The sequence below is a fragment of the Phyllobates terribilis genome, unplaced genomic scaffold (genome assembly GCF_046119375.1).
Source record: "Phyllobates terribilis strain yellow unplaced genomic scaffold, ASM4611937v1 Scaffold_1268__1_contigs__length_339053, whole genome shotgun sequence".
Classification (NCBI taxonomy): Eukaryota; Metazoa; Chordata; class Amphibia; order Anura; family Dendrobatidae; genus Phyllobates; species Phyllobates terribilis.
In genome coordinates this window covers 275,193-299,165 of record NW_027364028.1, presented here as the reverse complement: position 1 = coordinate 299,165, position 23,973 = coordinate 275,193, and the positions used below count along the sequence as shown (strand labels likewise).

Here is a 23,973-nt window from a genome sequence, read left to right as displayed (position 1 = left end):
AGGAAGTAAAAAGGGAGAGCTAGAAAGATAGCATTGCATCACATTACATGGCAATGCAATGCACAGTTGCTGAAGTTGAACCAAAATGAGCTTGTAATCTGGCTTCTGCAACTTTGAACATGAAAAATCCAATGAGGAGAAGAAAAGCAAAGCCAAAGAGTCCATCCCAAAATCCGACAAACAAGCAAAATGAACAAAAAACATTGAATTCAATTCTTTCTGATTTTAGAAACTGCATTAAAGAAGGGGTGCACCGGTCCTGGAGATACTGCAATACCAGGTCAATGCGTGGAGTGGACAGAGCAAGCTCTTTTTCCATCTCCCTGTTCTAAAAATCCATTTAATATATGGTCCCCAGATAGGGGACGTATCAGATATTAAACTGATAAGAACAGATACTACACTTGATCTTAGCCAAAAGGCCGAGAAGCGATAACCAGAATTGGTTTCAAACTACGGAGCCACCCAAGGATCCTGAAAAGTCCATTTGTGGAGATGAGCTCCTGGACTCCCGTTAAGAAGACATGTTGTCAACCTCTAGATCCCTTACATGCCTGCACTTTTCGGCTTGCTGCTGCTGCAATCCACGCGTTTTAGATCTGCATAACTCCACCTCTTTAAACACAGCACCTTCACCCCCTGCTGTTCCCACCCGCCTCAACACCGTTGGAAGGGAGGAGAACCAATTAAGGCGGGGGGTGGGGTGGAACGAGCAGCTGTCTACCCTTAGCAGGAGGGCTCCTGATTACATACCTCTCCTGCTGCTGCTGCTGCTGGCTGTCCAGCAGCAGACTGAAGGTGGCTGCTGCTGTGCACAGGTATATAAAGGCTCAGAGCCTATTATGACACGCGCAGCCAGCGTTCCATTGCCACATTCCATCTACTGCAGGCAGGATACCTGGCTGGCTGAATGTCGCTGAGAAGCTCACAGAGACCGCCATAAGCAACAGTTTAACAGAATGCCACAGACTAATCAACCAAACTTTTTGGGTTGGGTTCTCTTTTATAGTCTGCAGGCATTAAATGAAAGAAGTCAGTGTTCCAGCAGAAGGAGACAACGTTTCAGAAAAGGCATTGTAGCAAACCAAAAAAGAAATTTTAAGCGCAGCAGAGTAACCAGCGCACATACCTGTTAGCTCAGGTGAGTTTAAAAGGCTGCTGTTGATAACAAGGGCATTTGCTAAATAGATGGTGTGTGTGCAACAATATACTGAAAGGTCAATTATATTGTGCAGCTTATCTCACCACCTGTAGTTATTTAGGTGAAAGCTCCAAAATGCTTGCCTAATATGTCTGTTTATCCAAAAGGAAGTAAAAAGGGAGAGCTAGAAAGATAGCATTGCATCACATTACATGGCAATGCAATGCACAGTTGCTGAAGTTGAACCAAAATGAGCTTGTAATCTGGCTTCTGCAACTTTGAACATGAAAAATCCAATGAGGAGAAGAAAAGCAAAGCCAAAGAGTCCATCCCAAAATCCGACAAACAAGCAAAATGAACAAAAAACATTGAATTCAATTCTTTCTGATTTTAGAAACTGCATTAAAGAAGGGGTGCACCGGTCCTGGAGATACTGCAATACCAGGTCAATGCGTGGAGTGGACAGAGCAAGCTCTTTTTCCATCTCCCTGTTCTAAAAATCCATTTAATATATGGTCCCCAGATAGGGGACGTATCAGATATTAAACTGATAAGAACAGATACTACACTTGATCTTAGCCAAAAGGCCGAGAAGCGATAACCAGAATTGGTTTCAAACTACGGAGCCACCCAAGGATCCTGAAAAGTCCATTTGTGGAGATGAGCTCCTGGACTCCCGTTAAGAAGACATGTTGTCAACCTCTAGATCCCTTACATGCCTGCACTTTTCGGCTTGCTGCTGCTGCAATCCACGCGTTTTAGATCTGCATAACTCCACCTCTTTAAACACAGCACCTTCACCCCCTGCTGTTCCCACCCGCCTCAACACCGTTGGAAGGGAGGAGAACCAATTAAGGCGGGGGGTGGGGTGGAACGAGCAGCTGTCTACCCTTAGCAGGAGGGCTCCTGATTACATACCTCTCCTGCTGCTGCTGCTGCTGGCTGTCCAGCAGCAGACTGAAGGTGGCTGCTGCTGTGCACAGGTATATAAAGGCTCAGAGCCTATTATGACACGCGCAGCCAGCGTTCCATTGCCACATTCCATCTACTGCAGGCAGGATACCTGGCTGGCTGAATGTCGCTGAGAAGCTCACAGAGACCGCCATAAGCAACAGTTTAACAGAATGCCACAGACTAATCAACCAAACTTTTTGGGTTGGGTTCTCTTTTATAGTCTGCAGGCATTAAATGAAAGAAGTCAGTGTTCCAGCAGAAGGAGACAACGTTTCAGAAAAGGCATTGTAGCAAACCAAAAAAGAAATTTTAAGCGCAGCAGAGTAACCAGCGCACATACCTGTTAGCTCAGGTGAGTTTAAAAGGCTGCTGTTGATAACAAGGGCATTTGCTAAATAGATGGTGTGTGTGCAACAATATACTGAAAGGTCAATTATATTGTGCAGCTTATCTCACCACCTGTAGTTATTTAGGTGAAAGCTCCAAAATGCTTGCCTAATATGTCTGTTTATCCAAAAGGAAGTAAAAAGGGAGAGCTAGAAAGATAGCATTGCATCACATTACATGGCAATGCAATGCACAGTTGCTGAAGTTGAACCAAAATGAGCTTGTAATCTGGCTTCTGCAACTTTGAACATGAAAAATCCAATGAGGAGAAGAAAAGCAAAGCCAAAGAGTCCATCCCAAAATCCGACAAACAAGCAAAATGAACAAAAAACATTGAATTCAATTCTTTCTGATTTTAGAAACTGCATTAAAGAAGGGGTGCACCGGTCCTGGAGATACTGCAATACCAGGTCAATGCGTGGAGTGGACAGAGCAAGCTCTTTTTCCATCTCCCTGTTCTAAAAATCCATTTAATATATGGTCCCCAGATAGGGGACGTATCAGATATTAAACTGATAAGAACAGATACTACACTTGATCTTAGCCAAAAGGCCGAGAAGCGATAACCAGAATTGGTTTCAAACTACGGAGCCACCCAAGGATCCTGAAAAGTCCATTTGTGGAGATGAGCTCCTGGACTCCCGTTAAGAAGACATGTTGTCAACCTCTAGATCCCTTACATGCCTGCACTTTTCGGCTTGCTGCTGCTGCAATCCACGCGTTTTAGATCTGCATAACTCCACCTCTTTAAACACAGCACCTTCACCCCCTGCTGTTCCCACCCGCCTCAACACCGTTGGAAGGGAGGAGAACCAATTAAGGCGGGGGGTGGGGTGGAACGAGCAGCTGTCTACCCTTAGCAGGAGGGCTCCTGATTACATACCTCTCCTGCTGCTGCTGCTGCTGGCTGTCCAGCAGCAGACTGAAGGTGGCTGCTGCTGTGCACAGGTATATAAAGGCTCAGAGCCTATTATGACACGCGCAGCCAGCGTTCCATTGCCACATTCCATCTACTGCAGGCAGGATACCTGGCTGGCTGAATGTCGCTGAGAAGCTCACAGAGACCGCCATAAGCAACAGTTTAACAGAATGCCACAGACTAATCAACCAAACTTTTTGGGTTGGGTTCTCTTTTATAGTCTGCAGGCATTAAATGAAAGAAGTCAGTGTTCCAGCAGAAGGAGACAACGTTTCAGAAAAGGCATTGTAGCAAACCAAAAAAGAAATTTTAAGCGCAGCAGAGTAACCAGCGCACATACCTGTTAGCTCAGGTGAGTTTAAAAGGCTGCTGTTGATAACAAGGGCATTTGCTAAATAGATGGTGTGTGTGCAACAATATACTGAAAGGTCAATTATATTGTGCAGCTTATCTCACCACCTGTAGTTATTTAGGTGAAAGCTCCAAAATGCTTGCCTAATATGTCTGTTTATCCAAAAGGAAGTAAAAAGGGAGAGCTAGAAAGATAGCATTGCATCACATTACATGGCAATGCAATGCACAGTTGCTGAAGTTGAACCAAAATGAGCTTGTAATCTGGCTTCTGCAACTTTGAACATGAAAAATCCAATGAGGAGAAGAAAAGCAAAGCCAAAGAGTCCATCCCAAAATCCGACAAACAAGCAAAATGAACAAAAAACATTGAATTCAATTCTTTCTGATTTTAGAAACTGCATTAAAGAAGGGGTGCACCGGTCCTGGAGATACTGCAATACCAGGTCAATGCGTGGAGTGGACAGAGCAAGCTCTTTTTCCATCTCCCTGTTCTAAAAATCCATTTAATATATGGTCCCCAGATAGGGGACGTATCAGATATTAAACTGATAAGAACAGATTTTTTTTTTTTTTTTTTCCAAACACTCAGAAATTAAGTTTTATAATCTTAAATCGTATATCACCAAACTCAAGATTTTAGTTCCATCATCGTGTTTAGATATTATATTTATATTTTTTCATTTGTATTAATATATATAAAGTTAAACATAACAATTCCTTTGCAGTTTCAACAGTTTCCAAACAAATCACCACTGACATTACTTCACCCGGTTTCCCAAACTAAATATCCCCTTTTTCTCTTTTACTTTCCTCCCAACAAAACCCCTTAACTTCTTTTCTTCCTCCTCATGCTCTAACCGCATCTGTTCCCTATCATACTCTTCCTCATCATCTCTGAAAGTCACCACCTTCTCCAACACTTTACCCTTTTCCTCTTTTACTTCTTTCTTTTCACCAGATACTTTCCTTGATCCACAATTTTCCTGTACCGTTACCTTTTTCTTCAATTTCACCTTTAAACTTTCAACTTCTTTTCCCTGCTTATTCTCCTCTATAATTATGGCATCAACTTCCTTCTTCATTTTATCACCAATATCTTCCTTTTGTCCTCCAAAGTTCTTTTCAAAAGTTCCTTTGCTGCTTTCCATGTAACAATACCCAGAACTCCCGTTTACCATAATCCTCCCATTATGCAAATTTTCTTCTCCTGTTGTCCACACCAAAAAACGTCTCTTTCCGTTCCAAATACCAACTTTGTTCCTGTATAATTTCTGAAACTTTACCATCTTACATTTAGATTCCAAAAAAACCATTATCTCCTCTATTTCCACAAACGGATTGTCCATGTAAATTATCACACTCTTCGGTTTCCCCATGAATGATGCACTTACTCCAATTTTCCCAGAATCCTCTTCACTCCAGCCTTTGAAAAAATGAATGCACTTTTCCTCAGAAACTAGAGTCACATCACAAACTTTACCTTGCTTTATTTCTTGCATACAGTAGATATCCTTCTCCAAAACTTCATATTTCCTCAAAATTTCCAGAATCCATTTTTCTTCCAAAAAAGTTTCTTCCGTCTCCCGTTTCACAAAAAAACGTAAGCATCTCTTCTTTTTCCAAAACTCCATCTCAACGATCCGTTTTCCTTCCGTTTTTTCCTTTTAATCCTCCAAATGTTGCCACCACAGCTATGTGTGGCGACAGTTGCCCCCCACATCTATGTGTGGTGACAAGGTGATCGCCTCTCGTTGCCCAGAGACTAATCCGACTCCCTAATAGCAGCAGGGGGGTTTGGCTCCACCGATAAGTGTAGCGATCCCCCCAGGCCAAGGAGCCGGGTACCCCAAGCGCCTCCCAGCCAAGACCAAGGCAGAAACCGCTAGATCACTGCACTTGATCTTAGCCAAAAGGCCGAGAAGCGATAACCAGAATTGGTTTCAAACTACGGAGCCACCCAAGGATCCTGAAAAGTCCATTTGTGGAGATGAGCTCCTGGACTCCCGTTAAGAAGACATGTTGTCAACCTCTAGATCCCTTACATGCCTGCACTTTTCGGCTTGCTGCTGCTGCAATCCACGCGTTTTAGATCTGCATAACTCCACCTCTTTAAACACAGCACCTTCACCCCCTGCTGTTCCCACCCGCCTCAACACCGTTGGAAGGGAGGAGAACCAATTAAGGCGGGGGGTGGGGTGGAACGAGCAGCTGTCTACCCTTAGCAGGAGGGCTCCTGATTACATACCTCTCCTGCTGCTGCTGCTGCTGGCTGTCCAGCAGCAGACTGAAGGTGGCTGCTGCTGTGCACAGGTATATAAAGGCTCAGAGCCTATTATGACACGCGCAGCCAGCGTTCCATTGCCACATTCCATCTACTGCAGGCAGGATACCTGGCTGGCTGAATGTCGCTGAGAAGCTCACAGAGACCGCCATAAGCAACAGTTTAACAGAATGCCACAGACTAATCAACCAAACTTTTTGGGTTGGGTTCTCTTTTATAGTCTGCAGGCATTAAATGAAAGAAGTCAGTGTTCCAGCAGAAGGAGACAACGTTTCAGAAAAGGCATTGTAGCAAACCAAAAAAGAAATTTTAAGCGCAGCAGAGTAACCAGCGCACATACCTGTTAGCTCAGGTGAGTTTAAAAGGCTGCTGTTGATAACAAGGGCATTTGCTAAATAGATGGTGTGTGTGCAACAATATACTGAAAGGTCAATTATATTGTGCAGCTTATCTCACCACCTGTAGTTATTTAGGTGAAAGCTCCAAAATGCTTGCCTAATATGTCTGTTTATCCAAAAGGAAGTAAAAAGGGAGAGCTAGAAAGATAGCATTGCATCACATTACATGGCAATGCAATGCACAGTTGCTGAAGTTGAACCAAAATGAGCTTGTAATCTGGCTTCTGCAACTTTGAACATGAAAAATCCAATGAGGAGAAGAAAAGCAAAGCCAAAGAGTCCATCCCAAAATCCGACAAACAAGCAAAATGAACAAAAAACATTGAATTCAATTCTTTCTGATTTTAGAAACTGCATTAAAGAAGGGGTGCACCGGTCCTGGAGATACTGCAATACCAGGTCAATGCGTGGAGTGGACAGAGCAAGCTCTTTTTCCATCTCCCTGTTCTAAAAATCCATTTAATATATGGTCCCCAGATAGGGGACGTATCAGATATTAAACTGATAAGAACAGATTTTTTTTTTTTTTTTTTTTCTTTTTTTTGAAAGCCCGAATTCGTGTACAACACCCGAGTGCGCTTAAAAAAGTGACAAGTGCCACAAAAAAAGTGCACTAGGATGCTGGTCTTCTTGAAACCCTCTCCAAAAGGAGAAGGGTCCCCCAAACCATTCCCTGTCCCTCCGAGCCAAAAGGCCACAGCGAGAAACAGGGACAAAAAGCCTCCTCCAGCCGAAGCCAGAGGCGACCCAATCTTACCCCCAGCACCTGCCCGAGTTCTCACCCGAGCAAGGCACTGGGAGCCAAAGACTGTGCTCCCCTCCCGGAAGAGGGGAGCCAACAACGCTCTCCTCCCGAAAGAGGAGAGCCAGGGGGGTTCAGGGGGGAGCGGAACCTGATGGCCACACACTCCCCCCCTAGACCTGCCAAGAGAGGAACCCGTAAGGGAACCGCATCCCGACAAAATCCTAGTAGGACGTGACACACGTGAATAAGTGGACACACAGTGACAAAGAAATTAAATAAATAGTGAAGGTTTCACAGTATAATACTGCCCGGACCTCCGACCGGGAATTGAAAAATTCCCCATCCTAAGGCCAGAAGGCCCGGAATAAGGGTGTGTGCGAAGAAAGAAAATTTGAAGTGCTTGTGCAAATGTGCCATAAACTCAAGTGGGGTTCCCAATCCCAGTGAGTTAAGGCACCCCAGGGTCACCACTCCTTGGGCACTTCACACTTCGGGCTTTCGATCTTCCCCGGCCCAATGGCGTCGATCCTGGGGGGCCATGCTTTCCACCAGATGACTATATTAGCCACCTGGCGTACTAACAAGCGCCTAAACCCCAGTGTGCATAATGTATCAATCTACTAGGGCGGCCAACATCCAAAACCGCCTTTTCGAAAGATACTACACTTGATCTTAGCCAAAAGGCCGAGAAGCGATAACCAGAATTGGTTTCAAACTACGGAGCCACCCAAGGATCCTGAAAAGTCCATTTGTGGAGATGAGCTCCTGGACTCCCGTTAAGAAGACATGTTGTCAACCTCTAGATCCCTTACATGCCTGCACTTTTCGGCTTGCTGCTGCTGCAATCCACGCGTTTTAGATCTGCATAACTCCACCTCTTTAAACACAGCACCTTCACCCCCTGCTGTTCCCACCCACCTCAACACCGTTGGAAGGGAGGAGAACCAATTAAGGCGGGGGGTGGGGTGGAACGAGCAGCTGTCTACCCTTAGCAGGAGGGCTCCTGATTACATACCTCTCCTGCTGCTGCTGCTGCTGGCTGTCCAGCAGCAGACTGAAGGTGGCTGCTGCTGTGCACAGGTATATAAAGGCTCAGAGCCTATTATGACACGCGCAGCCAGCGTTCCATTGCCACATTCCATCTACTGCAGGCAGGATACCTGGCTGGCTGAATGTCGCTGAGAAGCTCACAGAGACCGCCATAAGCAACAGTTTAACAGAATGCCACAGACTAATCAACCAAACTTTTTGGGTTGGGTTCTCTTTTATAGTCTGCAGGCATTAAATGAAAGAAGTCAGTGTTCCAGCAGAAGGAGACAACGTTTCAGAAAAGGCATTGTAGCAAACCAAAAAAGAAATTTTAAGCGCAGCAGAGTAACCAGCGCACATACCTGTTAGCTCAGGTGAGTTTAAAAGGCTGCTGTTGATAACAAGGGCATTTGCTAAATAGATGGTGTGTGTGCAACAATATACTGAAAGGTCAATTATATTGTGCAGCTTATCTCACCACCTGTAGTTATTTAGGTGAAAGCTCCAAAATGCTTGCCTAATATGTCTGTTTATCCAAAAGGAAGTAAAAAGGGAGAGCTAGAAAGATAGCATTGCATCACATTACATGGCAATGCAATGCACAGTTGCTGAAGTTGAACCAAAATGAGCTTGTAATCTGGCTTCTGCAACTTTGAACATGAAAAATCCAATGAGGAGAAGAAAAGCAAAGCCAAAGAGTCCATCCCAAAATCCGACAAACAAGCAAAATGAACAAAAAACATTGAATTCAATTCTTTCTGATTTTAGAAACTGCATTAAAGAAGGGGTGCACCGGTCCTGGAGATACTGCAATACCAGGTCAATGCGTGGAGTGGACAGAGCAAGCTCTTTTTCCATCTCCCTGTTCTAAAAATCCATTTAATATATGGTCCCCAGATAGGGGACGTATCAGATATTAAACTGATAAGAACAGATACTACACTTGATCTTAGCCAAAAGGCCGAGAAGCGATAACCAGAATTGGTTTCAAACTACGGAGCCACCCAAGGATCCTGAAAAGTCCATTTGTGGAGATGAGCTCCTGGACTCCCGTTAAGAAGACATGTTGTCAACCTCTAGATCCCTTACATGCCTGCACTTTTCGGCTTGCTGCTGCTGCAATCCACGCGTTTTAGATCTGCATAACTCCACCTCTTTAAACACAGCACCTTCACCCCCTGCTGTTCCCACCCGCCTCAACACCGTTGGAAGGGAGGAGAACCAATTAAGGCGGGGGGTGGGGTGGAACGAGCAGCTGTCTACCCTTAGCAGGAGGGCTCCTGATTACATACCTCTCCTGCTGCTGCTGCTGCTGGCTGTCCAGCAGCAGACTGAAGGTGGCTGCTGCTGTGCACAGGTATATAAAGGCTCAGAGCCTATTATGACACGCGCAGCCAGCGTTCCATTGCCACATTCCATCTACTGCAGGCAGGATACCTGGCTGGCTGAATGTCGCTGAGAAGCTCACAGAGACCGCCATAAGCAACAGTTTAACAGAATGCCACAGACTAATCAACCAAACTTTTTGGGTTGGGTTCTCTTTTATAGTCTGCAGGCATTAAATGAAAGAAGTCAGTGTTCCAGCAGAAGGAGACAACGTTTCAGAAAAGGCATTGTAGCAAACCAAAAAAGAAATTTTAAGCGCAGCAGAGTAACCAGCGCACATACCTGTTAGCTCAGGTGAGTTTAAAAGGCTGCTGTTGATAACAAGGGCATTTGCTAAATAGATGGTGTGTGTGCAACAATATACTGAAAGGTCAATTATATTGTGCAGCTTATCTCACCACCTGTAGTTATTTAGGTGAAAGCTCCAAAATGCTTGCCTAATATGTCTGTTTATCCAAAAGGAAGTAAAAAGGGAGAGCTAGAAAGATAGCATTGCATCACATTACATGGCAATGCAATGCACAGTTGCTGAAGTTGAACCAAAATGAGCTTGTAATCTGGCTTCTGCAACTTTGAACATGAAAAATCCAATGAGGAGAAGAAAAGCAAAGCCAAAGAGTCCATCCCAAAATCCGACAAACAAGCAAAATGAACAAAAAACATTGAATTCAATTCTTTCTGATTTTAGAAACTGCATTAAAGAAGGGGTGCACCGGTCCTGGAGATACTGCAATACCAGGTCAATGCGTGGAGTGGACAGAGCAAGCTCTTTTTCCATCTCCCTGTTCTAAAAATCCATTTAATATATGGTCCCCAGATAGGGGACGTATCAGATATTAAACTGATAAGAACAGATACTACACTTGATCTTAGCCAAAAGGCCGAGAAGCGATAACCAGAATTGGTTTCAAACTACGGAGCCACCCAAGGATCCTGAAAAGTCCATTTGTGGAGATGAGCTCCTGGACTCCCGTTAAGAAGACATGTTGTCAACCTCTAGATCCCTTACATGCCTGCACTTTTCGGCTTGCTGCTGCTGCAATCCACGCGTTTTAGATCTGCATAACTCCACCTCTTTAAACACAGCACCTTCACCCCCTGCTGTTCCCACCCGCCTCAACACCGTTGGAAGGGAGGAGAACCAATTAAGGCGGGGGGTGGGGTGGAACGAGCAGCTGTCTACCCTTAGCAGGAGGGCTCCTGATTACATACCTCTCCTGCTGCTGCTGCTGCTGGCTGTCCAGCAGCAGACTGAAGGTGGCTGCTGCTGTGCACAGGTATATAAAGGCTCAGAGCCTATTATGACACGCGCAGCCAGCGTTCCATTGCCACATTCCATCTACTGCAGGCAGGATACCTGGCTGGCTGAATGTCGCTGAGAAGCTCACAGAGACCGCCATAAGCAACAGTTTAACAGAATGCCACAGACTAATCAACCAAACTTTTTGGGTTGGGTTCTCTTTTATAGTCTGCAGGCATTAAATGAAAGAAGTCAGTGTTCCAGCAGAAGGAGACAACGTTTCAGAAAAGGCATTGTAGCAAACCAAAAAAGAAATTTTAAGCGCAGCAGAGTAACCAGCGCACATACCTGTTAGCTCAGGTGAGTTTAAAAGGCTGCTGTTGATAACAAGGGCATTTGCTAAATAGATGGTGTGTGTGCAACAATATACTGAAAGGTCAATTATATTGTGCAGCTTATCTCACCACCTGTAGTTATTTAGGTGAAAGCTCCAAAATGCTTGCCTAATATGTCTGTTTATCCAAAAGGAAGTAAAAAGGGAGAGCTAGAAAGATAGCATTGCATCACATTACATGGCAATGCAATGCACAGTTGCTGAAGTTGAACCAAAATGAGCTTGTAATCTGGCTTCTGCAACTTTGAACATGAAAAATCCAATGAGGAGAAGAAAAGCAAAGCCAAAGAGTCCATCCCAAAATCCGACAAACAAGCAAAATGAACAAAAAACATTGAATTCAATTCTTTCTGATTTTAGAAACTGCATTAAAGAAGGGGTGCACCGGTCCTGGAGATACTGCAATACCAGGTCAATGCGTGGAGTGGACAGAGCAAGCTCTTTTTCCATCTCCCTGTTCTAAAAATCCATTTAATATATGGTCCCCAGATAGGGGACGTATCAGATATTAAACTGATAAGAACAGATACTACACTTGATCTTAGCCAAAAGGCCGAGAAGCGATAACCAGAATTGGTTTCAAACTACGGAGCCACCCAAGGATCCTGAAAAGTCCATTTGTGGAGATGAGCTCCTGGACTCCCGTTAAGAAGACATGTTGTCAACCTCTAGATCCCTTACATGCCTGCACTTTTCGGCTTGCTGCTGCTGCAATCCACGCGTTTTAGATCTGCATAACTCTACCTCTTTAAACACAGCACCTTCACCCCCTGCTGTTCCCACCCGCCTCAACACCGTTGGAAGGGAGGAGAACCAATTAAGGCGGGGGGTGGGGTGGAACGAGCAGCTGTCTACCCTTAGCAGGAGGGCTCCTGATTACATACCTCTCCTGCTGCTGCTGCTGCTGGCTGTCCAGCAGCAGACTGAAGGTGGCTGCTGCTGTGCACAGGTATATAAAGGCTCAGAGCCTATTATGACACGCGCAGCCAGCGTTCCATTGCCACATTCCATCTACTGCAGGCAGGATACCTGGCTGGCTGAATGTCGCTGAGAAGCTCACAGAGACCGCCATAAGCAACAGTTTAACAGAATGCCACAGACTAATCAACCAAACTTTTTGGGTTGGGTTCTCTTTTATAGTCTGCAGGCATTAAATGAAAGAAGTCAGTGTTCCAGCAGAAGGAGACAACGTTTCAGAAAAGGCATTGTAGCAAACCAAAAAAGAAATTTTAAGCGCAGCAGAGTAACCAGCGCACATACCTGTTAGCTCAGGTGAGTTTAAAAGGCTGCTGTTGATAACAAGGGCATTTGCTAAATAGATGGTGTGTGTGCAACAATATACTGAAAGGTCAATTATATTGTGCAGCTTATCTCACCACCTGTAGTTATTTAGGTGAAAGCTCCAAAATGCTTGCCTAATATGTCTGTTTATCCAAAAGGAAGTAAAAAGGGAGAGCTAGAAAGATAGCATTGCATCACATTACATGGCAATGCAATGCACAGTTGCTGAAGTTGAACCAAAATGAGCTTGTAATCTGGCTTCTGCAACTTTGAACATGAAAAATCCAATGAGGAGAAGAAAAGCAAAGCCAAAGAGTCCATCCCAAAATCCGACAAACAAGCAAAATGAACAAAAAACATTGAATTCAATTCTTTCTGATTTTAGAAACTGCATTAAAGAAGGGGTGCACCGGTCCTGGAGATACTGCAATACCAGGTCAATGCGTGGAGTGGACAGAGCAAGCTCTTTTTCCATCTCCCTGTTCTAAAAATCCATTTAATATATGGTCCCCAGATAGGGGACGTATCAGATATTAAACTGATAAGAACAGATACTACACTTGATCTTAGCCAAAAGGCCGAGAAGCGATAACCAGAATTGGTTTCAAACTACGGAGCCACCCAAGGATCCTGAAAAGTCCATTTGTGGAGATGAGCTCCTGGACTCCCGTTAAGAAGACATGTTGTCAACCTCTAGATCCCTTACATGCCTGCACTTTTCAGCTTGCTGCTGCTGCAATCCACGCGTTTTAGATCTGCATAACTCCACCTCTTTAAACACAGCACCTTCACCCCCTGCTGTTCCCACCCGCCTCAACACCGTTGGAAGGGAGGAGAACCAATTAAGGCGGGGGGTGGGGTGGAACGAGCAGCTGTCTACCCTTAGCAGGAGGGCTCCTGATTACATACCTCTCCTGCTGCTGCTGCTGCTGCAGGCTGTCCAGCAGCAGACTGAAGGTGGCTGCTGCTGTGCACAGGTATATAAAGGCTCAGAGCCTATTATGACACGCGCAGCCAGCGTTCCATTGCCACATTCCATCTACTGCAGGCAGGATACCTGGCTGGCTGAATGTCGCTGAGAAGCTCACAGAGACCGCCATAAGCAACAGTTTAACAGAATGCCACAGACTAATCAACCAAACTTTTTGGGTTGGGTTCTCTTTTATAGTCTGCAGGCATTAAATGAAAGAAGTCAGTGTTCCAGCAGAAGGAGACAACGTTTCAGAAAAGGCATTGTAGCAAACCAAAAAAGAAATTTTAAGCGCAGCAGAGTAACCAGCGCACATACCTGTTAGCTCAGGTGAGTTTAAAAGGCTGCTGTTGATAACAAGGGCATTTGCTAAATAGATGGTGTGTGTGCAACAATATACTGAAAGGTCAATTATATTGTGCAGCTTATCTCACCACCTGTAGTTATTTAGGTGAAAGCTCCAAAATGCTTGCCTAATATGTCTGTTTATCCAAAAGGAAGTAAAAAGGGAGAGCTAGAAAGATAGCATTGCATCACATTACATGGCAATGCAATGCACAGTTGCTGAAGTTGAACCAAAATGAGCTTGTAATCTGGCTTCTGCAACTTTGAACATGAAAAATCCAATGAGGAGAAGAAAAGCAAAGCCAAAGAGTCCATCCCAAAATCCGACAAACAAGCAAAATGAACAAAAAACATTGAATTCAATTCTTTCTGATTTTAGAAACTGCATTAAAGAAGGGGTGCACCGGTCCTGGAGATACTGCAATACCAGGTCAATGCGTGGAGTGGACAGAGCAAGCTCTTTTTCCATCTCCCTGTTCTAAAAATCCATTTAATATATGGTCCCCAGATAGGGGACGTATCAGATATTAAACTGATAAGAACAGATACTACACTTGATCTTAGCCAAAAGGCCGAGAAGCGATAACCAGAATTGGTTTCAAACTACGGAGCCACCCAAGGATCCTGAAAAGTCCATTTGTGGAGATGAGCTCCTGGACTCCCGTTAAGAAGACATGTTGTCAACCTCTAGATCCCTTACATGCCTGCACTTTTCGGCTTGCTGCTGCTGCAATCCACGCGTTTTAGATCTGCATAACTCCACCTCTTTAAACACAGCACCTTCACCCCCTGCTGTTTCCACCCGCCTCAACACCGTTGGAAGGGAGGAGAACCAATTAAGGCGGGGGGTGGGGTGGAACGAGCAGCTGTCTACCCTTAGCAGGAGGGCTCCTGATTACATACCTCTCCTGCTGCTGCTGCTGCTGGCTGTCCAGCAGCAGACTGAAGGTGGCTGCTGCTGTGCACAGGTATATAAAGGCTCAGAGCCTATTATGACACGCGCAGCCAGCGTTCCATTGCCACATTCCATCTACTGCAGGCAGGATACCTGGCTGGCTGAATGTCGCTGAGAAGCTCACAGAGACCGCCATAAGCAACAGTTTAACAGAATGCCACAGACTAATCAACCAAACTTTTTGGGTTGGGTTCTCTTTTATAGTCTGCAGGCATTAAATGAAAGAAGTCAGTGTTCCAGCAGAAGGAGACAACGTTTCAGAAAAGGCATTGTAGCAAACCAAAAAAGAAATTTTAAGTGCAGCAGAGTAACCAGCGCACATACCTGTTAGCTCAGGTGAGTTTAAAAGGCTGCTGTTGATAACAAGGGCATTTGCTAAATAGATGGTGTGTGTGCAACAATATACTGAAAGGTCAATTATATTGTGCAGCTTATCTCACCACCTGTAGTTATTTAGGTGAAAGCTCCAAAATGCTTGCCTAATATGTCTGTTTATCCAAAAGGAAGTAAAAAGGGAGAGCTAGAAAGATAGCATTGCATCACATTACATGGCAATGCAATGCACAGTTGCTGAAGTTGAACCAAAATGAGCTTGTAATCTGGCTTCTGCAACTTTGAACATGAAAAATCCAATGAGGAGAAGAAAAGCAAAGCCAAAGAGTCCATCCCAAAATCCGACAAACAAGCAAAATGAACAAAAAACATTGAATTCAATTCTTTCTGATTTTAGAAACTGCATTAAAGAAGGGGTGCACCGGTCCTGGAGATACTGCAATACCAGGTCAATGCGTGGAGTGGACAGAGCAAGCTCTTTTTCCATCTCTCTGTTCTAAAAATCCATTTAATATATGGTCCCCAGATAGGGGACGTATCAGATATTAAACTGATAAGAACAGATACTACACTTGATCTTAGCCAAAAGGCCGAGAAGCGATAACCAGAATTGGTTTCAAACTACGGAGCCACCCAAGGATCCTGAAAAGTCCATTTGTGGAGATGAGCTCCTGGACTCCCGTTAAGAAGACATGTTGTCAACCTCTAGATCCCTTACATGCCTGCACTTTTCGGCTTGCTGCTGCTGCAATCCACGCGTTTTAGATCTGCATAACTCCACCTCTTTAAACACAGCACCTTCACCCCCTGCTGTTCCCACCCGCCTCAACACCGTTGGAAGGGAGGAGAACCAATTAAGGCGGGGGGTGGGGTGGAACGAGCAGCTGTCTACCCTTAGCAGGAGGGCTCCTGATTACATACCTCTCCTGCTGCTGCTGCTGCTGGCTGTCCAGCAGCAGACTGAAGGTGGCTGCTGCTGTGCACAGGTATATAAAGGCTCAGAGCCTATTATGACACGCGCAGCCAGCGTTCCATTGCCACATTCCATCTACTGCAGGCAGGATACCTGGCTGGCTGAATGTCGCTGAGAAGCACACAGAGACCGCCATAAGCAACAGTTTAACAGAATGCCACAGACTAATCAACCAAACTTTTTGGGTTGGGTTCTCTTTTATAGTCTGCAGGCATTAAATGAAAGAAGTCAGTGTTCCAGCAGAAGGAGACAACGTTTCAGAAAAGGCATTGTAGCAAACCAAAAAAGAAATTTTAAGCGCAGCAGAGTAACCAGCGCACATACCTGTTAGCTCAGGTGAGTTTAAAAGGCTGCTGTTGATAACAAGGGCATTTGCTAAATAGATGGTGTGTGTGCAACAATATACTGAAAGGTCAATTATATTGTGCAGCTTATCTCACCACCTGTAGTTATTTAGGTGAAAGCTCCAAAATGCTTGCCTAATATGTCTGTTTATCCAAAAGGAAGTAAAAAGGGAGAGCTAGAAAGATAGCATTGCATCACATTACATGGCAATGCAATGCACAGTTGCTGAAGTTGAACCAAAATGAGCTTGTAATCTGGCTTCTGCAACTTTGAACATGAAAAATCCAATGAGGAGAAGAAAAGCAAAGCCAAAGAGTCCATCCCAAAATCCGACAAACAAGCAAAATGAACAAAAAACATTGAATTCAATTCTTTCTGATTTTAGAAACTGCATTAAAGAAGGGGTGCACCGGTCCTGGAGATACTGCAATACCAGGTCAATGCGTGGAGTGGACAGAGCAAGCTCTTTTTCCATCTCCCTGTTCTAAAAATCCATTTAATATATGGTCCCCAGATAGGGGACGTATCAGATATTAAACTGATAAGAACAGATACTACACTTGATCTTAGCCAAAAGGCCGAGAAGCGATAACCAGAATTGGTTTCAAACTACGGAGCCACCCAAGGATCCTGAAAAGTCCATTTGTGGAGATGAGCTCCTGGACTCCCGTTAAGAAGACATGTTGTCAACCTCTAGATCCCTTACATGCCTGCACTTTTCGGCTTGCTGCTGCTGCAATCCACGCGTTTTAGATCTGCATAACTCCACCTCTTTAAACACAGCACCTTCACCCCCTGCTGTTCCCACCCGCCTCAACACCGTTGGAAGGGAGGAGAACCAATTAAGGCGGGGGGTGGGGTGGAACGAGCAGCTGTCTACCCTTAGCAGGAGGGCTCCTGATTACATACCTCTCCTGCTGCTGCTGCTGCTGGCTGTCCAGCAGCAGACTGAAGGTGGCTGCTGCTGTGCACAGGTATATAAAGGCTCAGAGCCTATTATGACACGCGCAGCCAGCGTTCCATTGCCACATTCCATCTACTGCAGGCAGGATACCTGGCTGGCTGAATGTCGCTGAGAAGCTCACAGAGACCGCCATAAGCAACAGTTTAACAGAATGCCACAGACTAATCAACCAAACTTTTTGGGTTGGGTTCTCTTTTATAGTCTGCAGGCATTAAATGAAAGAAGTCAGTGTTCCAGCAGAAGGAGACAACGTTTCAGAAAAGGCATTGTAGCAAACCAAAAAAGAAATTTTAAGTGCAGCAGAGTAACCAGCGCACATACCTGTTAGCTCAGGTGAGTTTAAAAGGCTGCTGTTGATAACAAGGGCATTTGCTAAATAGATGGTGTGTGTGCAACAATATACTGAAAGGTCAATTATATTGTGCAGCTTATCTCACCACCTGTAGTTATTTAGGTGAAAGCTCCAAAATGCTTGCCTAATATGTCTGTTTATCCAAAAGGAAGTAAAAAGGGAGAGCTAGAAAGATAGCATTGCATCACATTACATGGCAATGCAATGCACAGTTGCTGAAGTTGAACCAAAATGAGCTTGTAATCTGGCTTCTGCAACTTTGAACATGAAAAATCCAATGAGGAGAAGAAAAGCAAAGCCAAAGAGTCCATCCCAAAATCCGACAAACAAGCAAAATGAACAAAAAACATTGAATTCAATTCTTTCTGATTTTAGAAACTGCATTAAAGAAGGGGTGCACCGGTCCTGGAGATACTGCAATACCAGGTCAATGCGTGGAGTGGACAGAGCAAGCTCTTTTTCCATCTCTCTGTTCTAAAAATCCATTTAATATATGGTCCCCAGATAGGGGACGTATCAGATATTAAACTGATAAGAACAGATACTACACTTGATCTTAGCCAAAAGGCCGAGAAGCGATAACCAGAATTGGTTTCAAACTACGGAGCCACCCAAGGATCCTGAAAAGTCCATTTGTGGAGATGAGCTCCTGGACTCCCGTTAAGAAGACATGTTGTCAACCTCTAGATCCCTTACATGCCTGCACTTTTCGGCTTGCTGCTGCTGCAATCCACGCGTTTTAGATCTGCATAACTCCACCTCTTTAAACACAGCACCTTCACCCCCTGCTGTTCCCACCCGCCTCAACACCGTTGGAAGGGAGGAGAACCAATTAAGGCGGGGGGTGGGGTGGAACGAGCAGCTGTCTACCCTTAGCAGGAGGGCTCCTGATTACATACCTCTCCTGCTGCTGCTGCTGCTGGCTGTCCAGCAGCAGACTGAAGGTGGCTGCTGCTGTGCACAGGTATATAAAGGCTCAGAGCCTATTATGACACGCGCAGCCAGCGTTCCATTGCCACATTCCATCTACTGCAGGCAGGATACCTGGCTGGCTGAATGTCGCTGAGAAGCTCACAGAGACCGCCATAAGCAACAGTTTAACAGAATGCCACAGACTAATCAACCAAACTTTTTGGGTTGGGTTCTCTTTTATAGTCTGCAGGCATTAAATGAAAGAAGTCAGTGTTCCAGCAGAAGGAGACAACGTTTCAGAAAAGGCATTGTAGCAAACCAAAAAAGAAATTTTAAGCGCAGCAGAGTAACCAGCGCACATACCTGTTAGCTCAGGTGAGTTTAAAAGGCTGCTGTTGATAACAAGGGCATTTGCTAAATAGATGGTGTGTGTGCAGCAATATACTGAAAGGTCAATTATATTGTGCAGCTTATCTCACCACCTGTAGTTATTTAGGTGAAAGCTCCAAAATGCTTGCCTAATATGTCTGTTTATCCAAAAGGAAGTAAAAAGGGAGAGCTAGAAAGATAGCATTGCATCACATTACATGGCAATGCAATGCACAGTTGCTGAAGTTGAACCAAAATGAGCTTGTAATCTGGCTTCTGCAACTTTGAACATGAAAAATCCAATGAGGAGAAGAAAAGCAAAGCCAAAGAGTCCATCCCAAAATCCGACAAACAAGCAAAATGAACAAAAAACATTGAATTCAATTCTTTCTGATTTTAGAAACTGCATTAAAGAAGGGGTGCACCGGTCCTGGAGATACTGCAATACCAGGTCAATGCGTGGAGTGGACAGAGCAAGCTCTTTTTCCATCTCCCTGTTCTAAAAATCCATTTAATATATGGTCCCCAGATAGGGGACGTATCAGATATTAAACTGATAAGAACAGATACTACACTTGATCTTAGCCAAAAGGCCGAGAAGCGATAACCAGAATTGGTTTCAAACTACGGAGCCACCCAAGGATCCTGAAAAGTCCATTTGTGGAGATGAGCTCCTGGACTCCCGTTAAGAAGACATGTTGTCAACCTCTAGATCCCTTACATGCCTGCACTTTTCGGCTTGCTGCTGCTGCAATCCACGCGTTTTAGATCTGCATAACTCCACCTCTTTAAACACAGCACCTTCACCCCCTGCTGTTCCCACCCGCCTCAACACCGTTGGAAGGGAGGAGAACCAATTAAGGCGGGGGGTGGGGTGGAACGAGCAGCTGTCTACCCTTAGCAGGAGGGCTCCTGATTACATACCTCTCCTGCTGCTGCTGCTGCTGGCTGTCCAGCAGCAGACTGAAGGTGGCTGCTGCTGTGCACAGGTATATAAAGGCTCAGAGCCTATTATGACACGCGCAGCCAGCGTTCCATTGCCACATTCCATCTACTGCAGGCAGGATACCTGGCTGGCTGAATGTCGCTGAGAAGCTCACAGAGACCGCCATAAGCAACAGTTTAACAGAATGCCACAGACTAATCAACCAAACTTTTTGGGTTGGGTTCTCTTTTATAGTCTGCAGGCATTAAATGAAAGAAGTCAGTGTTCCAGCAGAAGGAGACAACGTTTCAGAAAAGGCATTGTAGCAAACCAAAAAAGAAATTTTAAGCGCAGCAGAGTAACCAGCGCACATACCTGTTAGCTCAGGTGAGTTTAAAAGGCTGCTGTTGATAACAAGGGCATTTGCTAAATAGATGGTGTGTGTGCAACAATATACTGAAAGGTCAATTATATTGTGCAGCTTATCTCACCACCTGTAGTTATTTAGGTGAAAGCTCCAAAATGCTTGCCTAATATGTCTGTTTATCCAAAAGGAAGTAAAAAGGGAGAGCTAGAAAGATAGCATTGCATCACATTACATGGCAATGCAATGCACAGTTGCTGAAGTTGAACCAAAATGAGCTTGTAATCTGGCTTCTGCAACTTTGAACATGAAAAATCCAATGAGGAGAAGAAAAGCAAAACCAAAGAGTCCATCCCAAAATCCGACAAACAAGCAAAATGAACAAAAAACATTGAATTCAATTCTTTCTGATTTTAGAAACTGCATTAAAGAAGGGGTGCACCGGTCCTGGAGATACTGCAATACCAGGTCAATGCGTGGAGTGGACAGAGCAAGCTCTTTTTCCATCTCCCTGTTCTAAAAATCCATTTAATATATGGTCCCCAGATAGGGGACGTATCAGATATTAAACTGATAAGAACAGATACTACACTTGATCTTAGCCAAAAGGCCAAGAAGCGATAACCAGAATTGGTTTCAAACTACGGAGCCACCCAAGGATCCTGAAAAGTCCATTTGTGGAGATGAGCTCCTGGACTCCCGTTAAGAAGACATGTTGTCAACCTCTAGATCCCTTACATGCCTGCACTTTTCGGCTTGCTGCTGCTGCAATCCACGCGTTTTAGATCTGCATAACTCCACCTCTTTAAACACAGCACCTTCACCCCCTGCTGTTCCCACCCGCCTCAACACCGTTGGAAGGGAGGAGAACCAATTAAGGCGGGGGGTGGGGTGGAACGAGCAGCTGTCTACCCTTAGCAGGAGGGCTCCTGATTACATACCTCTCCTGCTGCTGCTGCTGCTGGCTGTCCAGCAGCAGACTGAAGGTGGCTGCTGCTGTGCACAGGTATATAAAGGCTCAGAGCCTATTATGACACGCGCAGCCAGCGTTCCATTGCCACATTCCATCTACTGCAGGCAGGATACCTGGCTGGCTGAATGTCGCTGAGAAGCTCACAGAGACCGCCATAAGCAACAGTTTAACAGAATGCCACAGACTAATCAACCAAACTTTTTGGGTTGGGTTCTCTTTTATAGTCTGCAGGCATTAAATGAAAGAAGTCAGTGTTCCAGCAGAAGGAGACAACGTTTCAGAAAAGGCATTGTAGCAAACCAAAAAAGAAATTTTAAGCGCAGCAGAGTAACCAGCGCACATACCTGTTAGCTCAGGTGAGTTTAAAAGGCTGCTGTTGATAACAAGGGCATTTGCTAAATAGATGGTGTGTGTGCAACAATATACTGAAAGGTCAATTATATTGTGCAGCTTATCTCACCACCTGTAGTTATTTAGGTGAAAGCTCCAAAATGCTTGCCTAATATGTCTGTTTATCCAAAAGGAAGTAAAAAGGGAGAGCTAGAAAGATAGCATTGCATCACATTACATGGCAATGCAATGCACAGTTGCTGAAGTTGAACCAAAATGAGCTTGTAATCTGGCTTCTGCAACTTTGAACATGAAAAATCCAATGAGGAGAAGAAAAGCAAAGCCAAAGAGTCCATCCCAAAATCCGACAAACAAGCAAAATGAACAAAAAACATTGAATTCAATTCTTTCTGATTTTAGAAACTGCATTAAAGAAGGGGTGCACCGGTCCTGGAGATACTGCAATACCAGGTCAATGCGTGGAGTGGACAGAGCAAGCTCTTTTTCCATCTCCCTGTTCTAAAAATCCATTTAATATATGGTCCCCAGATAGGGGACGTATCAGATATTAAACTGATAAGAACAGATACTACACTTGATCTTAGCCAAAAGGCCGAGAAGCGATAACCAGAATTGGTTTCAAACTACGGAGCCACCCAAGGATCCTGAAAAGTCCATTTGTGGAGATGAGCTCCTGGACTCCCGTTAAGAAGACATGTTGTCAACCTCTAGATCCCTTACATGCCTGCACTTTTCGGCTTGCTGCTGCTGCAATCCACGCGTTTTAGATCTGCATAACTCCACCTCTTTAAACACAGCACCTTCACCCCCTGCTGTTCCCACCCGCCTCAACACCGTTGGAAGGGAGGAGAACCAATTAAGGCGGGGGGTGGGGTGGAACGAGCAGCTGTCTACCCTTAGCAGGAGGGCTCCTGATTACATACCTCTCCTGCTGCTGCTGCTGCTGGCTGTCCAGCAGCAGACTGAAGGTGGCTGCTGCTGTGCACAGGTATATAAAGGCTCAGAGCCTATTATGACACGCGCAGCCAGCGTTCCATTGCCACATTCCATCTACTGCAGGCAGGATACCTGGCTGGCTGAATGTCGCTGAGAAGCTCACAGAGACCGCCATAAGCAACAGTTTAACAGAATGCCACAGACTAATCAACCAAACTTTTTGGGTTGGGTTCTCTTTTATAGTCTGCAGGCATTAAATGAAAGAAGTCAGTGTTCCAGCAGAAGGAGACAACGTTTCAGAAAAGGCATTGTAGCAAACCAAAAAAGAAATTTTAAGCGCAGCAGAGTAACCAGCGCACATACCTGTTAGCTCAGGTGAGTTTAAAAGGCTGCTGTTGATAACAAGGGCATTTGCTAAATAGATGGTGTGTGTGCAACAATATACTGAAAGGTCAATTATATTGTGCAGCTTATCTCACCACCTGTAGTTATTTAGGTGAAAGCTCCAAAATGCTTGCCTAATATGTCTGTTTATCCAAAAGGAAGTAAAAAGGGAGAGCTAGAAAGATAGCATTGCATCACATTACATGGCAATGCAATGCACAGTTGCTGAAGTTGAACCAAAATGAGCTTGTAATCTGGCTTCTGCAACTTTGAACATGAAAAATCCAATGAGGAGAAGAAAAGCAAAGCCAAAGAGTCCATCCCAAAATCCGACAAACAAGCAAAATGAACAAAAAACATTGAATTCAATTCTTTCTGATTTTAGAAACTGCATTAAAGAAGGGGTGCACCGGTCCTGGAGATACTGCAATACCAGGTCAATGCGTGGAGTGGACAGAGCAAGCTCTTTTTCCATCTCCCTGTTCTAAAAATCCATTTAATATATGGTCCCCAGATAGGGGACGTATCAGATATTAAACTGATAAGAACAGATACTACACTTGATCTTAGCCAAAAGGCCGAGAAGCGATAACCAGAATTGGTTTCAAACTACAGAGCCACCCAAGGATCCTGAAAAGTCCATTTGTGGAGATGAGCTCCTGGACTCCCGTTAAGAAGACATGTTGTCAACCTCTAGATCCCTTACATGCCTGCACTTTTCGGCTTGCTGCTGCTGCAATCCACGCGTTTTAGATCTGCATAACTCCACCTCTTTAAACACAGCACCTTCACCCCCTGCTGTTCCCACCCGCCTCAACACCGTTGGAAGGGAGGAGAACCAATTAAGGCGGGGGGTGGGGTGGAACGAGCAGCTGTCTACCCTTAGCAGGAGGGCTCCTGATTACATACCTCTCCTGCTGCTGCTGCTGCTGCTGGCTGTCCAGCAGCAGACTGAAGGTGGCTGCTGCTGTGCACAGGTATATAAAGGCTCAGAGCCTATTATGACACGCGCA

The 23,973-nt window shown here is 44.9% G+C and overlaps 17 non-coding genes and 1 pseudogene across 17 annotated transcripts; all 18 read right to left on the bottom strand.

The window, feature by feature from the left end:
* Nucleotides 1-243: 243 nt before the first annotated feature.
* Nucleotides 244-434, bottom strand: LOC141243680 (U2 spliceosomal RNA). Its single transcript, XR_012307734.1, has one exon. It is a non-coding gene; the product is annotated as a U2 spliceosomal RNA (small nuclear RNA).
* A 1,115-nt stretch (nt 435-1,549) lies between these two features.
* On the bottom strand, nt 1,550-1,740 carry LOC141243679 (U2 spliceosomal RNA). The gene has a single exon (XR_012307733.1). It is a non-coding gene; the product is annotated as a U2 spliceosomal RNA (small nuclear RNA).
* A 1,115-nt stretch (nt 1,741-2,855) lies between these two features.
* LOC141243677 (U2 spliceosomal RNA) lies at nt 2,856-3,046 on the bottom strand. Its single transcript, XR_012307732.1, has one exon. It is a non-coding gene; the product is annotated as a U2 spliceosomal RNA (small nuclear RNA).
* A 1,115-nt stretch (nt 3,047-4,161) lies between these two features.
* Nucleotides 4,162-4,351, bottom strand: LOC141243756 (U2 spliceosomal RNA). Its single transcript, XR_012307802.1, has one exon. It is a non-coding gene; the product is annotated as a U2 spliceosomal RNA (small nuclear RNA).
* A 2,445-nt stretch (nt 4,352-6,796) lies between these two features.
* LOC141243764 (U2 spliceosomal RNA) lies at nt 6,797-6,989 on the bottom strand. The gene has a single exon (XR_012307808.1). It is a non-coding gene; the product is annotated as a U2 spliceosomal RNA (small nuclear RNA).
* A 794-nt stretch (nt 6,990-7,783) lies between these two features.
* On the bottom strand, nt 7,784-7,875 carry LOC141243787 (U2 spliceosomal RNA; annotated as a pseudogene).
* Nucleotides 7,876-8,990: 1,115 nt separating this feature from the next.
* LOC141243676 (U2 spliceosomal RNA) lies at nt 8,991-9,181 on the bottom strand. The gene has a single exon (XR_012307731.1). It is a non-coding gene; the product is annotated as a U2 spliceosomal RNA (small nuclear RNA).
* A 1,115-nt stretch (nt 9,182-10,296) lies between these two features.
* Nucleotides 10,297-10,487, bottom strand: LOC141243675 (U2 spliceosomal RNA). Its single transcript, XR_012307730.1, has one exon. It is a non-coding gene; the product is annotated as a U2 spliceosomal RNA (small nuclear RNA).
* Nucleotides 10,488-11,602: 1,115 nt separating this feature from the next.
* LOC141243674 (U2 spliceosomal RNA) lies at nt 11,603-11,793 on the bottom strand. The gene has a single exon (XR_012307729.1). It is a non-coding gene; the product is annotated as a U2 spliceosomal RNA (small nuclear RNA).
* A 1,115-nt stretch (nt 11,794-12,908) lies between these two features.
* Nucleotides 12,909-13,099, bottom strand: LOC141243673 (U2 spliceosomal RNA). The gene has a single exon (XR_012307728.1). It is a non-coding gene; the product is annotated as a U2 spliceosomal RNA (small nuclear RNA).
* A 1,118-nt stretch (nt 13,100-14,217) lies between these two features.
* LOC141243672 (U2 spliceosomal RNA) lies at nt 14,218-14,408 on the bottom strand. The gene has a single exon (XR_012307727.1). It is a non-coding gene; the product is annotated as a U2 spliceosomal RNA (small nuclear RNA).
* A 1,115-nt stretch (nt 14,409-15,523) lies between these two features.
* On the bottom strand, nt 15,524-15,714 carry LOC141243716 (U2 spliceosomal RNA). Its single transcript, XR_012307768.1, has one exon. It is a non-coding gene; the product is annotated as a U2 spliceosomal RNA (small nuclear RNA).
* A 1,115-nt stretch (nt 15,715-16,829) lies between these two features.
* On the bottom strand, nt 16,830-17,020 carry LOC141243670 (U2 spliceosomal RNA). The gene has a single exon (XR_012307725.1). It is a non-coding gene; the product is annotated as a U2 spliceosomal RNA (small nuclear RNA).
* Nucleotides 17,021-18,135: 1,115 nt separating this feature from the next.
* Nucleotides 18,136-18,326, bottom strand: LOC141243715 (U2 spliceosomal RNA). The gene has a single exon (XR_012307767.1). It is a non-coding gene; the product is annotated as a U2 spliceosomal RNA (small nuclear RNA).
* A 1,115-nt stretch (nt 18,327-19,441) lies between these two features.
* On the bottom strand, nt 19,442-19,632 carry LOC141243669 (U2 spliceosomal RNA). The gene has a single exon (XR_012307724.1). It is a non-coding gene; the product is annotated as a U2 spliceosomal RNA (small nuclear RNA).
* Nucleotides 19,633-20,747: 1,115 nt separating this feature from the next.
* Nucleotides 20,748-20,938, bottom strand: LOC141243690 (U2 spliceosomal RNA). The gene has a single exon (XR_012307744.1). It is a non-coding gene; the product is annotated as a U2 spliceosomal RNA (small nuclear RNA).
* Nucleotides 20,939-22,053: 1,115 nt separating this feature from the next.
* Nucleotides 22,054-22,244, bottom strand: LOC141243668 (U2 spliceosomal RNA). The gene has a single exon (XR_012307723.1). It is a non-coding gene; the product is annotated as a U2 spliceosomal RNA (small nuclear RNA).
* Nucleotides 22,245-23,359: 1,115 nt separating this feature from the next.
* Nucleotides 23,360-23,550, bottom strand: LOC141243667 (U2 spliceosomal RNA). Its single transcript, XR_012307722.1, has one exon. It is a non-coding gene; the product is annotated as a U2 spliceosomal RNA (small nuclear RNA).
* Nucleotides 23,551-23,973: the final 423 nt, after the last annotated feature.